The 14,447-nt window shown below is 37.6% G+C and overlaps 1 protein-coding gene across 3 annotated transcripts in view; it reads left to right on the forward strand.

Annotated features, from left to right (window-relative positions):
* NKAIN2 (sodium/potassium transporting ATPase interacting 2) overlaps positions 1-14,447 on the forward strand; it is a 981,572-nt gene that overhangs the window by 136,173 nt on the left and 830,952 nt on the right. The window lies entirely within an intron of this gene.

Raw genomic sequence — 14,447 nt, forward strand, 5'->3', positions numbered from 1 at the left:
TAGTAGCACTCTCATTTGGCTTAGAGTTGAAGAAGGAAGAATTGAAAAGAAAAGAAACGGGGCACCTGGGTGGCTCAGTCGGTTAAGCGTCTGACTTCAGCTCAGGTCACGATCTCACGGTCCGTGAGTTCGAGCCCCGCGTCGGGCTCTGGGCTGATGGCTCAGAGCCTGGAGCATGCTTCCGATTCTGTGTCTCCCTCTCTCTCTGCCCCTCCCCCGTTCATGCTCTGTCTCTCTCTGTCTCAAAAATAAATAAACGTTAAAAAAAATTTAAAAAAAAAAAAAGAAAAGAAGCTATGGGTTGCCCTATCTTTCTTTTTGTTTGTCATCATTTTTAGTATAGAAGGTTGGCCAATACAGAGAAGTACTGTGAGTAGGAAAGGATGTGGCAGGGTCCTTTAGTCATTTTGGTTGCTTAGAATACCACTGCTTTCTTTCTGCCTTCAATGCAAGTTCTTGATCAGGCATAAAACAAGGATTCTCTGGGGCTGTCCGTATACCCTGCTTTAGTCATAGCTGTATAGTAAATAAGTTTACTGTGTATTCACTTTGGGTTGTGTTGAATTCCCACACGTTTGGGGTCCACTTTAATTCTGTGTCATGGGCCATTGTGAACATGATATATGAATGCAGTGATGAGGGATGGTGGGAGACAAAAGGCCGGTGATAAAATTATTAAGAATGTTATTATGGGGGTGCCTGGCTGCCTCAGTCAATGGAGCACACAACTCTTGATCTCAAGGTTGTGAGTCCAAGCCCCACACTGGGTGTAGAGATTACTTACATAAATAAACCTTAAAAAAAAAGAATGTTATGATGGCTACATCAGCTTATTCAATGAAGCATGAGGTCCTTATTAGCATGGGGACCTGTTAGACTGCACAGATCTCAAGCCCTGGAAGCCAGCATTGTGGGCTGTTTTACAAATAGTCTCCAATCCTAGCCTCTGGGAATGAGAATAACTAGAGTGGGCGCTAGACATGTGTATTCACCATTAACAACAACAGCAGTAACAGTAACTTTGCAAGTGATTTTGTGAGCTTATGTAGAAGTCCCCACTCCCTTGGGCTGGCACTGAAAAATTTTTATAATCAATTTCTTGACTACTTGCTTAATTTTTTCACACTACTCCTCACTTTGAGCCCTTGTCTGTGACCGATTAGGATTATTTGATGTCTGGTTTTATTTCCTGTTTTGGGTTACCCTGTGTTGCTTATACCATTATCTCCAATTTCAATGCTCACTTTCTCCTCACTACTCATGGGAATTGTACCATTTTTTTTTCCCTCTCAAACACTTATCAATGCCTAACTTCTCTATAAAATCATCCTCCACTACTCCAGCCCATGGTGAACCCTCTTTTTCTGGTTTTTATAGGTCTTATGTTCTAGGCCATTTATTTTATGCACAGTATTCTGCAGTGTGCCATTACTTACCCTTTTATGTGCATGTACTTTCTTCCTCACTAGATTCAATGTGTCCTGAGCACCTGGTCTTCCATTGAGGTTTAAAGTGGCCCCACTAGGGCCTAAGAATTATGATTGTGCCTGGAAAATCCTGAAGAATAAATAACTGTAATAAATAAGTTGTCTTCTGTTTTTAAATTTGATTGGAGCATAGTACTTTTCAGAAAGGAATTTCCATTCAGAAGTTATTTTTGTCAGTCACCATGACAGCTCTTTTAAATTAATTATTTTCTGAAATTTAAATAAAATCCTTGAAACCCATCTAAAATGTGATGCCTTTGCTATGCTATCGCAAGTATCTACAAGAGTTGTTAAATCTATTTTCTACAATGTTTTTTTCTCCCCTCTGAATGACATTTGAGCAGTTTTCCTAAAAGAATTTTCAAACAAAATGAAGAAGCTCTTTTCAAGGAATTAAAAAGATAACTTTATCAGGCTTCTTTTTGTAAACTTGATTTGTAGCCAGAAAGAAACACATAATTGGAATAGTTTTCTTTTATCTTCCTTGGTTTTTTTGCTGAAAACTAGTGGCAATGTAGAGGAACTTTATGCAGTGATGTCCTTCCTGGGGAAGAAGTGTGAAATGAAGAGATGTGTCCAAATGGTTGGCTTGCAATTTCTGCTATTACTGTCAAAGCCATTATTTTGTAAAGTGAATTTGAAAATTAAGGTATGTTCCTTTCAAACAAATACACACACGTGCATGGTATATTCCTATAATAAATTAAAATCACAGTTTTGAATAAACTACGAGTATATATTGATAGTTTCTAGGGCCCCTTTCCAGTTTAAAAGTTATTTTACAATTCTATGATTGGGTAAGTATAGCAGATGTGTTCTTTAAAGCTTAGTGCTAATGGAAATCTTAGTACATGGCATTCATTAGAAGAAAGGAGTTTCTCAAAAAGGTGAATATACTCCAGTACTATATCAAATTATGAAAAATAAGTTGCATCTTTATGTACCAGTTGCCTAATGTCGTTTAATCTTACAAAATGTCTCTGATTCTAGCAGAGTTAATACAGAATCCTTTCTTACTTCAAATATTCAGTCTAACTGTCTGACCAAGTAAATTGTGCCACTTTGATCTTCACCAAAAGCATCCTGGAGATTCTCTGGCACTCTTTCTTAGACCTTTTAGGGAGCCTAGGTATAGTCATACTTGCGATGGCCATGCTTTTGTTCATTCTTCTCTTGGGGGGAAAATAGACAGGAAAAAAGAATAGAAAGAAATGCAGCCTCGTGGTGGCATTTCATGACATTTCTATATTCGAACATCTGGAAAGCCTCGTGTGACAGTGACAGCCAAATTGCCAAAGCAGCTGACTGCATCCACTATCCCACCCCCCACCCCAAATATGCAAGCCCTAAAAGCACCACTTTAATTCTGAAAAGCTTGTGCAGGGTCTTTCCATTTTGGCCTTGGAGAGAAAGAGAAGGCACATTTATTTTGAAGATGCATTCTGAGTATTGTACATCACACGCATTAGAAAACAACAGTTCCAAAGAAAGGAACAGGCATTACAAGAAAGGAGAAGAGCAGCTGCAGAACGGGCTCTAATTGCAGATCCTGGATGGATTTGATAATCAAATGACTACTTTGCATAAACTAGGAGTAAAATAGCAAAACATTAATTACTCCTATTATTGCTTTTATATATTGAGATGGAAAAAATAAATGTATAAAACATTTTAAGAACAGAAATTGAAAGGAAAGTAAAATTTCCACATTGAAGTATCTGCAATGGTGGTGAAAAGACGTCCTGGGAAGAAATGAGTCCTCAAGTAAAATGCTGACAGAAATAAAATAGAAGTTACGTATCTACAATAGACTATCATTTAGAGAAGTTACAAAAGGAGGGGAGGTAATAATATAAAGAGAATCCATTAAATGTTTAAAAGAAGACAACACTTACCGTGTGTCTTAGTCTGTTGGGGCTGCTATAACAAAATGCCACAGACTGGGTGGCTTATGAATAATAGAAATGTATTCCTCTCCGTTCTGGAGTCTAGGAAATCCAAAATCAGAATGCCAGCAGCATGAGCCCCTTCTGGTGAGGGCCTCCTTCTAGTTCATAGCCAGCATCTTTTTGCCATGTCCTCACATGGTTGACAGAACTAGGAAGCTCTGTGGGATCTCTTTTATAAGATTGCTAATCTCATTTATGAGGGCTCTGCCCTCAGGACTAACAAACACTACCCAAAGATCTCACTTTCTAATACCAACCATCACATTGGGCATTAGGGTTCCAACATGTGAACCTCAGTGGGTTTTGGGCACAAAACCATTCAGACCATAGTACAGTAAAATAATTTGATTAGTTGCCAACAGTTAAAAAGGCTTCTTGTGTTAGAGCTAATTGTGCCAAAGTATTGTTATTTGTGGGCCGATAAATTTTATGATTTCCCTCAATAAATTTTGTCTAAAATTAAAAAAAAAATTTTTTTTAACGTTTTATTTATTTTTGAGACAGAGAGAGACAGAGCATGAACAGGGGAGGGTCAGCGAGAGGGAGACACAGAATCTGAAACAGGCTCCAGGCTCTGAGCTGTCAGCACAGAGCCCGACGCGGGGCTCGAACTCATGGACCACGAGATCATGACCTGAGCCAAAGTCGGCCGCCCAACCGACTGAGCCACCCAGGCGCCCCAATTTTGTCTAAAATTTAAGGAGCTGTGATCCAGCGAGCAATGACAGGGGAGCAAAATGTGTTGATATTCTAGATCATGGTCTATGGTGTTATTATTTCAGAGAAAATAACTACTTGGCCCACAAATTTTTGAAGATAGAAGCTCTTCATTAAAAATGAGCATTCTTCTATTATTAATAGAATCTAGAGATGGATCCCAGGTAATTTCTAGAGAAATCATAACCCGTTCAGTGACCACTTATACTACTACCTATAAAGCAGCAAGTGCTGTGTATCAGGGAGCAAAAACTACCACCACTGTTACCACCACTGCCACAGAAGGTTTGCTATTTGACACTAAGGCATAACAGAGATGTCTGTTATATTGATTTTTCAATAAGGACGTGTTAACAAAATGGCTTTATGGACCTTGAGAAGCCCAAGGCTAGTCCCTGCTCCATACCTCAGGAATCACCTCATAAACATCCTAGAAAGTTAAAATCATTCTTTGAGCTAGAGCAAATTTGTCATTAAATCTAACTTAGCTCCTATTGGAATGGTTTTGATTTCCAGAAAAAGTTTGACTTCCAGAGATTTTGATTTATCCCGGATTTTATTGTTAGTAAGAGGCAAAATTGGATTTTGAATCTCTATATTCCAATGCCACATAGAGTAATCTGTCATTTACTCTTCTAATTAAATTTGAACACTTTCTTTCTAAACCTTGATCTCTTGGGAATTCAACTGTTCCAGTTATATAATAAAAATATTAAGAGTACACCATTGTATGTGAAAACAAGGATGCTATTCCCTAAACATTCCTTAGTCAACACCTAAAGACCAAGAAATGTTTGCTGGTTTCTTACATTTCATATTATGAAGACTCGCCTATTCATGAATATAGACAAAATATCTACATTCTTTTAACTCATTGACATTGTAGCTGGAGGTGGCATGAGGTGGTAAACTGTTAATTGCTAACTTGATCCTCATTTCTGTTGTCCTCATTCTTAATAGAGCCCAAGTTGTTTTGGGTGGCAGTGTGCCCAACACAAGCAGTGGATTATCTGTTTCAGCTAATGTTGCCAGTTCTCTTTATAAATTGTACAGCTTTATGTGCAGCTTCAGGTATCCATGTGACTGGCTGCTGGAAGGATTTTTCAAGAATGTTTATTTTCTAGATGAAAGGGTCATATGTGGCCAGCTCTGACCTTTCTGTTCCCCCATCTTGTGCCTTCAGCACGATCTGATGCACACAGCTTCGCGAGGAAACATCATGAGGAAAGGCCAAGAGAATCACAGAAGTCTCTTTTTGAGTTGCTGAACTAGTAACAGCAGCTATCTACCTCAACCTCGTCTCCTTTCGTGAGAAAAATAAACCCTTATTTGTTTAAGCTACTGTTAGCTGGGTTTTCTGTTGCTCATAGCCAAAAGCATTCCCAACTAAAATCATGTGGTTTAAGATTGAATACGCTCATTTCCAACACTAGAAGAGATAAAAAGGAAAGGATAAATGCCATTAAAACACACTTCAAAAATTGTTTTGATTTCTTAGAAGTTTATTTGAGCACTTTGTGCTTCACTGTGATTGCCTTTACAGTTCCTCAGTCAAGTGCCCGGAGATGGAACAATCTACAGTTGCCATGAAACCAGACTCATTTACAAGGGCAGCTCTTAAAGAATAGAATTCCTTTTCTAAGGCAGACTCAGCAGATGACCTGCATTAGCTGACTGTTGCAGACCTACCTGATGCTAAGAAGTTGGGAGAAAGAGTCCATTTATGGGATCACGGAAAGTTATGGAGTAAGTTGCCTTAACTGAAACTCAATATATTAGGACTTAAGTTAGTGAAGAAAAGTGAGCATTGGCCATGCAGAACGGACCCATATGGGAGGGTGGTTCTTACAGGAATAGTCATCAATCTGCCTAGAATATCCAAAGAGCAGAGTCAAGTCCAGCCCTGAAAATAAAATTTTGGTGGCTAAGAGCAGATCACCAGGAAGACTTTGGAAGTTTAAATAAAAGGGTCTGTGTGATGGGAAGAAGAGCCTGGAAGGATCTAAACAGACTAAGGCTTGGATCAAGAGAGTTTGGGATCTGGATAAGTCTTCAATTTCAATGAAGTTGTACAGTACCAATCAGGAAACTGAACCACAGCCTGGAGATACAGTTGTCTGAGGACAGTGGTGGTGATGGTGGGTGGCACTTAGCACATAGGTGCCCAGTGTTTAACAAGCCATAGATAACATTACTGCACAGAGGCAAACAAATTCTGTACCACTTCTCATGCTGAAATTTGTCACAGTATAGGGGCCATTTCTGTATTCTTGTAGCCTGTCTTCTGTGGGGAGTACCTTTTGTGAAACAGAAGATGCTAACTCGGCAGTACTTATGGTGGTTTATATTTAGGCTACTGGCTTTTATACATTTTAAAATGTGACCCATAGACGTTATGTGACATGACAAGGTGCAAATTAGAGATGAAGCAAAAATCACATGGCTAAGAGTTTACTGTGAATGACACAGTGTGATATTTTCATTTTATTCAATTTTATCCTATTTGTTAAAAGAAAAAAAGATCTTGATCTATAAAATTGATTTCACAACCTACTAATAGGTCAGGACCTGAAGTTTGAAAACTCTGGCTTAATTCTTATGAAAATTCATTCATTTAATTTTTTAAAAGTTTATTATTTATTTTTGAGAGAGAGAGACAGTGCACACATGCATGCATGAGCAGCGGAGGGACAGAAAGAGAGAGAGAGAAGGAATAAGAGAATCGCAAGCAGACTCCACACTATCAGCACAGAGCCCAAGGATGTAGGTGGGGCTCAATCTCATGAACCCTGAGATCATGACCTGAGCCGAGATCAAGTTGGATGTTTAACTGACTGAGCTACCCATGTGCCCTGAGGATTCATTCTTTTTTATTTTAACACTTATTCAGTTTTGAGAGACAGAGAGAGACAGAACATGAGCAGGGGAGGGGCAGAGAGAGATGGAGACACAGAATCGGAAGCAGGCTCCAGGCTCTGAGCTATCAGCACAGAGCCCGACATGGGGCTTGAACCCATGGACCACGAAATCGTGACCTGAACCAAAGTTGGATGCTTAACTGACTGAGCCACCCAGGCACCCCTGAAGATTCATTCTTCATATTCAATTCTGGTGTTCTGTCTTGGGCTTTCTTCAGTTTCTCAAGTCAGAATTCTCCAGCATCAGTTTCTTTCAGTTACCACTCATGCAAATGCTGTCCCAGCCTTCCAGCCTTTGGTGAAATTATTGGTGCCTTCCATAATGCTGGAAGGCTTTTGCCAATCCTGAAGGTCCTGAAGATCTTTACCTATTGTTTCCTCAATCATTTTCTGGGAGGAACCTGGAGCCATCTTAGCAAAGACACACTGACAACCAGTGTTAGGCACTTTCTTTGTTTTTGGTAGTAGGTCTAGCCTATAATTATGTGTCATTATGGGCCCGAACTGCTTACCAGAACACAAAATAAGTAGCTGAAAGAGACACACCAGTGAGAGAAACACACTGAAGAAAACATTCTATGCAGGATATAGTTGTAAAGTGGTATTCGCTGGGGTTTAAGCAGTCTGGTGCTCATGGGTCAAAAGGTACAGTTTGGTCTGACAGCCTAACTCCTCTTGGCTGAAATCATGCACAAACACTTAAAGCACAGGAAACATTCAGATTAGCTGCATACTACATGGATCATATTTTTACATACACATATGGTTTTTTAGGAAGACATTTCAGAGAGAAATATTTTAAAAATTAGCACAGCATTAAAAAAAAAAAAGACAACTGGTTTTTTGATCTGCCCTGCTGTTACATAACTTCTGGAGGCAGTATCTCCAGGAATTCCTTACTCTGCTTAAGAGTTCAGAAAGGAGTCTGGATAAGGAAATACTTAAAAAATTCTCTTGTGGTTTTATTTTTTCTGTCCTATTTAGGCATGCACCCGCAAAATGTTGCTGTGTGCCACTTCTGTCCTCAGCCCTTCTTTGAAGATTCTATCCCTGGGCTTTATCTTCAGTTTGATTTCACCTTAACTTTGGTTCTGCAGACCAGTCCCAAGGCATCAGAACATGATGTAACACTATAAAATAGCTAGATGATTTTTGTTAACATCATTGTTTTATGTGTGTATAATATTAGAACATTTTATTTTTTACATACTGCTGATGAGTCCTTAGGACAGTTGCCCCAGTGGTTCCATAGTCTGAAATTGATTGCTGAATCCTACATGAGAAATTATTTTTCCATTTATGAAATGAAATGAAAACTGAGCATATTGGAGCAGAATGTTCATTTACCTTCTAAATAAATGCAATAGGAATCACCAAAATAATGACTAACATTAGCAGAAAAAGACATTATTAATGAGATTGAATAACTAAATGAAAACTAGTGGTGGAATTTTCCTGTATATAGTTATATAGAGTAAAGAATTTTTTTAAGAGCATGATAAAATAAGATTAAAATAAATATTTAAAAAATACCTGTCCCCGGAGTAAAGTGCTGAATTATACTAATGAGATAGTGTTTAGAGATTTCATATTCTAAGTTATATTATTTGATTGTTTTTTTTTTTTTTCCTGTGACACAAGACTGAATTTTTCCCTGGAGCTCAGTATTATTTTCTGCCATGTGTTAATTTCTTGCATGAATGCCTTATTTCCCTTCATTTAGACAATGCTGCAGGTGGAATGTGAGCAGTACTTATTGCTGATATTTTTGTTGGCCAAAGCTGAAGGACAACTCAGGGTCTCACATAGCTCTAGGGTTTTATGACTACAAGGCGATTTTGAGGTGTGATTTGTCATCATAGAAGAAGACTGACTTCCTAAACATTATTCTGTGAACCATGATTTAAATTAATACACTCTCTCAATAGCTTCCGAATATGTCGTGTCTGTTTTAAAAGGCCCCCTGCTTTTTCCTTAAGACTTCATTGTAACCATAACTGAGTTTGTCCTGTAGGAGTGTTTATTTATATAATAATTGAGTCAGGTACTCTTACTCAAGCCATTGTTAGGTTTTAGCTGCTGTGCTATGAACTATTTTTCCTCCCTTAAAGCAGCCAAGCTATTACCTGTTACTAAATCCCATGTGCATTACAAAACTTATGGCCGTAAAATTTACAGTGTAGTTTGCTTTAATTCAAATATATTTACTTTAGTAATTTTGATAATTACCCACTTCCATCAGGGGAATGTGGAAGGGAATACAGTTGACACACTACTATAATAGGTTGACAGTCACTTGACTTATAAAATAACCTATAGTTACCTCTGGCTTATAATTAATAAGTATGTACAATAAATACATCCAAATCTTTCTAAGGTGCTTATCACCTATTAAATATACCTATTATTCTTTCTTCAATACTTGTAGATTGAGACAAATATGTACAGCTTGATTTTACTTTAACTAGTAAATCAGTGCTTCAAAGTGTGTTTCTTATGACTTGCATTATTATTTGAGTCCTTCAGGAAAAATACTGATGCGAAGATACGATAAAACCATCTTTAAAAATCCTGGTATTCTGGAGTTGACTCTTGTTTTTTCTCTTTGTGGAAAGGGGGCATGCTTTGGAGTAAGCAATTGTGGGTTCACTTCTTTTTTTCCCCAGCTTTATTGAGATATAACTGATATATGACATTGTGTAATTTAGGGTGTTGCTTTGGTACATTTATATATTGCAAAATGATTACCACCATAGCATTAGCTAATATCTTCATCCCGTCATATAGTTCTCATTTTTTGGTGTGATGAGAACATTTCGGTCTACTCTTGGGACGGTTAGGTGTTAGACTTCAGCTCAGGTCATGATCTCGCAGTTTGTGAGTTAGAACCCCATATCAGGCTCTGTGTGGACAGTTCAGAGCGTGGAGCCTGCTTCAGATTCTGTGTCTCCCTTTTTCTCTGCCCCTCCACTGCTTGCACTCTCTTTCTCTCTCTCTCTCTCAAAAATAAATGTTAATTAAATTTTTTTAAATAAATAAACATTAAAAATTTAAGATCTCTTTTTTTTAATTTTTAACATTTATTTTTGTAGTTTCCATGTCTTGGCTATTGTGAATGAATAACGCTGCATTGAATATGGAAGTATCGATATCTCTACAAGGTCCTGATATCAGTTGCTTTAGATATGTATTGGGTTCAGTTCTTCACTCTGCCTCTAAAACTCTACCTCAGTATTCCAGTTTGTAAAATGGAAATAATGCCCACTTCATTGGATTGTTGGGAAGATTTTAGGAGAAAATCTATGAAGTATCTCTTTCACAATAGATATGCTTGTAACTAGTAGTCTGTCCACATGAAAAGAGTCAATATGACTTTAATAGTTATCTCTACATCATTGAAAATTAGACTTTAATTGTAATTCGACCTCATTGGTTATTCTTTTGTTCTAGGTATTCAGCTGCACTGAATAGCTGGGAGAGCAATTTGAAGATGTTTTATGGAGGTCAAAACACTTTAGCTCAATAATACCATTTTCATTCATTTATCAAATGCCTAGTGATGTTATAATAGCTTTAAATAACAACAAAAAAAAACAAACAAACACAAACACTCTGTTCACAGGGCTGTGTTATTGGACCTCATTGAATTTAAGTATTTACCTGTCAAATATCTTTGAGTGACTACTTAGATAAATATTTGTAGACACTAATTGATTCCAGAGGGATTCTTTGAAGTTTTCTCTACAGCCCTATGAGATAACTCCAGCTTCTTCTCAAAATTTTCTGGGCCTGAAGCAAAAAACAAAAAACAAAAAAGTATCAGGTCCTTTTCTTTTCCCATATCTGTGCCTTCCCCTTGTTTTTACTTGTGTGGTACCTTTTTCCCAATTTCTGATGCAAACAGTGAATGACCAGGCTTATCACTCATCCCCATTCCAGTTTATTCCCTCCCTGGTAGGATTTCAAATTAAATCACTTTTCCAGAATGATAGATACTATGGCTTCGACTGCAAGGAGTTTGGGATTCCCACCTTAATCCTTAATCAGACTTTAGACCTTGCTCCTCTAACTCAAAGGATAACCTTCAAGCCATCTTTCTCCTTGAGTCCCAGCTCTCTCCTCTGGCACTCTAGCCTCTTTCCCCCTTCATCATGTAGCCTTATGTTTTGATGGCTGTTTCCTCAACAAGTTCAAGAAGTTGCCTAGAATTATGTCTTCATAACGGTAAAGCCTTATGACCAGCCCTCCTTGGGTCTAAAGCCACCCCTGTAATTGTAACCCTATCCATGCCCTACTTTTAGTGATACCTAATAAAGAAACCTATACCTACCTTACCTCCACTCAAGACTTTGATAAGGAAAAACATAAAACTTGAGGACTTAGTCTCCTATTTAATGAGAGCATTTACTTTTGGAAGTACCATGAAGCAATCACTTGGATATGCTGTTTATGCAGATATAGTCCAGTAAATAGCAACTTCTCAGGATTATTTATCATTATCTTAGTATTTTCAAAACTCTTTCACTGAACTCCTTAACTCAAGGTCACAGTTCTAGATTTGGATAGATTTTTGATCTGCTGTGTTGGGGTTTGTTATGTTTATATTTCTGTCACCCAGATACCTAAGGGATAAGAGCAATGTCAAATATGCTTTTGGAAATGTCAACTCGTGCACACACACACGCACGCACACATGTTTGTATAAATTTTGTATGTGGAGACTTCAAGATTTATGGACCATATTTTAGATATTTTCACAAAGCTATAAAGGAAGGGTAAAATAGTGGTGGTTTATAAATTGAAGCTATTGTTAATGCTTAAGATGATAAAGCACTCAGAGTGAACCCTAGTTTTTTATTTTGTCCAGGGTCAGTGTAAGTGCTTACATTTGGGAAAGCAATTACTTTGCTAAAATCCCCTGCTCATATGGTCAGTTCTCTTAAATACACTAATAACGGTATTTATGACAATATCCTAAAGCTAGCACAGTGTGGAGCTTTGTCTTCAGTAATCTGCAGGTCTCTGTTTCTGGGTTTACTGGGCCTCTCAGAGGTCAGGATTGGTTCAGCTACTTCCATTGTCGTGGTTCCTTGTGTATTAAAAATAAAGAGATGTCTAATATTCTTACAAAAATTGTGTATATTGTCTGCATTGAGAATTTTAATATGAACACTCCTTTCATTCCACTGCTTCAGTGTATCTGTGACTGTGTGGCAAAACTCAAATAGAGATACCATCAGTTTCTAAAACTGAGGTCCTTCGAGGGCAAGACTCAGACTAAATGGCCCTCTCAGCCTCCTCACTATTAGGGCTGGCACCCCAGCTTCTTCCACTGTGACTGTGTAACTGAGAACATACACCCTTTGTTTCCTGCAGCTGTTTGCCAAATCTGCCTGTGCCTTTGCCTTTGAGGTCAGCTTGGCAACTGTCTAGCCACTGTTGCTTGGTGCATCCTATTTATGTGAGACTCACCCCCTTTTTTCTTTTCTTCCTCATGTTTCAGCAAAGTAGACCTTCATGTCTTGTGTTGCCATGAGTTATCCTCGCAAGTGAACTATTTTTACACAACAGTTGAATTTCTGAGATAATTAGTCAATTGTGTCAAATTGAAACTTTTAATCATGTATAATTCAAGTGAGATTAAACCATATTTAGAATGTTTAACCCCGATTCCTGTTGGGTAAGTCATAAAGAAATCCACTATGGATGACTGAGCCTTCAGCACAATTTCACCCTTAAATTATTAGACTGTAATTTATGCTAACATCTGTTTCAGATACCATATCATTTCCTTAAACTGCATATTTTCCTTATGTCAATATCAAGTTCATTCAATTTTTATTATGGCATTGGAGAATAATGTATAATTAGTAACAGTTATTTCAAAATCTGTAACCACCTGTATAGTCTTATTTGCATAATAAAAAGGGAGGGTTATCAGCTGCACAATAGTGTTTCTGTGTTCTGGTAGGTTAATGAGGAATTTAGTTGGTAAGTTGAGAAAGTAAAGTATTTCTCTTGGAATTAAACAGAACCTTACATTTAAGTGATGATTTTAAGAGTGAACACCTATAATTTCAGTGGCATACTCCACTAATTTCCCTGAAATTGTATTTGTTGTCTATATTTTTCACTTAAATGTTGACTGTGTAAAGTGTTATTAAAATATATGTCTTTGAAATACTTTGCTCTAATATGCATGATGAGTTAGATTTGCTTTAAATGGAATTTACACTTTAATTTTTAAATCTAATTTTACAGGGAGCCTCAAACCTCTCCCTGTGTTAATGTAATTATCTCCGTGGAAATTTTAAAACATGTTTTCCTTAAGGAACTTGAAGTCTTTTCACCATTTTCAGATGATGTGCCTTAAAAAATTAACTATGCCACATTATGTCTGCTGATTGTCATTAATTGTACTGTGCAGAGAAAAAACAATTGGAATTGGGGGTAACCTGCTGAATTGCTGCTAGCTCTAAATAACAAGCTAACTGTGATAGAATAAAACCAGCAAATTCTGTAAGCCAAGTTGTTTAGATTCCTAAGAAATCTCTATGTTGCTTGTTTTTTTTGTTTGTTTGTTTTTGTTTTTGTTTTTTTTTTTTCTTTTCCATTGGTGTTTGGTAAAGTGTAAGAGTTCAAATTAGACATACCTGTGCTCTGGGTATAAAAGGGAGAATAGAGAGGTACATCAATAAAAGCCTTTGACTGGAAGTCTCTCCCTCCTGGGAAATGATCATTCAAGTGCTAACCTTGGAGGTTCTAGATGTTATTATAGCCAGGAAAGTATTAACTGCAGGAGTCGTTACTAAGCTGTTGTATATCTGGTCCCTCCAAGCTTATTTTCCTACACTCGAGAGCAGGATGGAGTCTCAGACCTGGGAGTTACACTTACCTAGACCTTTACGGGTCAGTGCCCTGATTGATATGAAAAACTGAAATGGCTGCATAATTCAGTTATTCTAGCCCTTTGTCATAGAGGTCAGAGCTCTGATCTGGAAAGCATGTAATGGTAATATATACCAAGGTTTACAAAATACTTGGAGTTTTTCTTGATCTGACTATGACCCCACCCATTCAGCTTAAACTGAACATACGTGTCCATGTTTCTCCACAAAAGCCAGGCTGTGTGAAACAAACATGGTGAGAGAGATAATAGCATTTCAAATATTTTATTTGAGTAAAATTAACTTGTGTTCTTCTTCTGAAATACTCTTCCACATTGTTTCTTTTTCTTCTTCCTTTCTTGGTACACCACCAGAATATTATTAAGATACTGTGTTGCAGGAAGCTTTAATCCAGAACGCTGCTAAGGATTTAAGAGCACATATCTGGCATTGTCTACTTCTTTTAACATAGCTAGAGAACTGTGGGCA

Source organism: Panthera uncia (genome assembly GCF_023721935.1).
Source record: "Panthera uncia isolate 11264 chromosome B2 unlocalized genomic scaffold, Puncia_PCG_1.0 HiC_scaffold_24, whole genome shotgun sequence".
Lineage (NCBI taxonomy): Eukaryota > Metazoa > Chordata > Mammalia > Carnivora > Felidae > Panthera > Panthera uncia.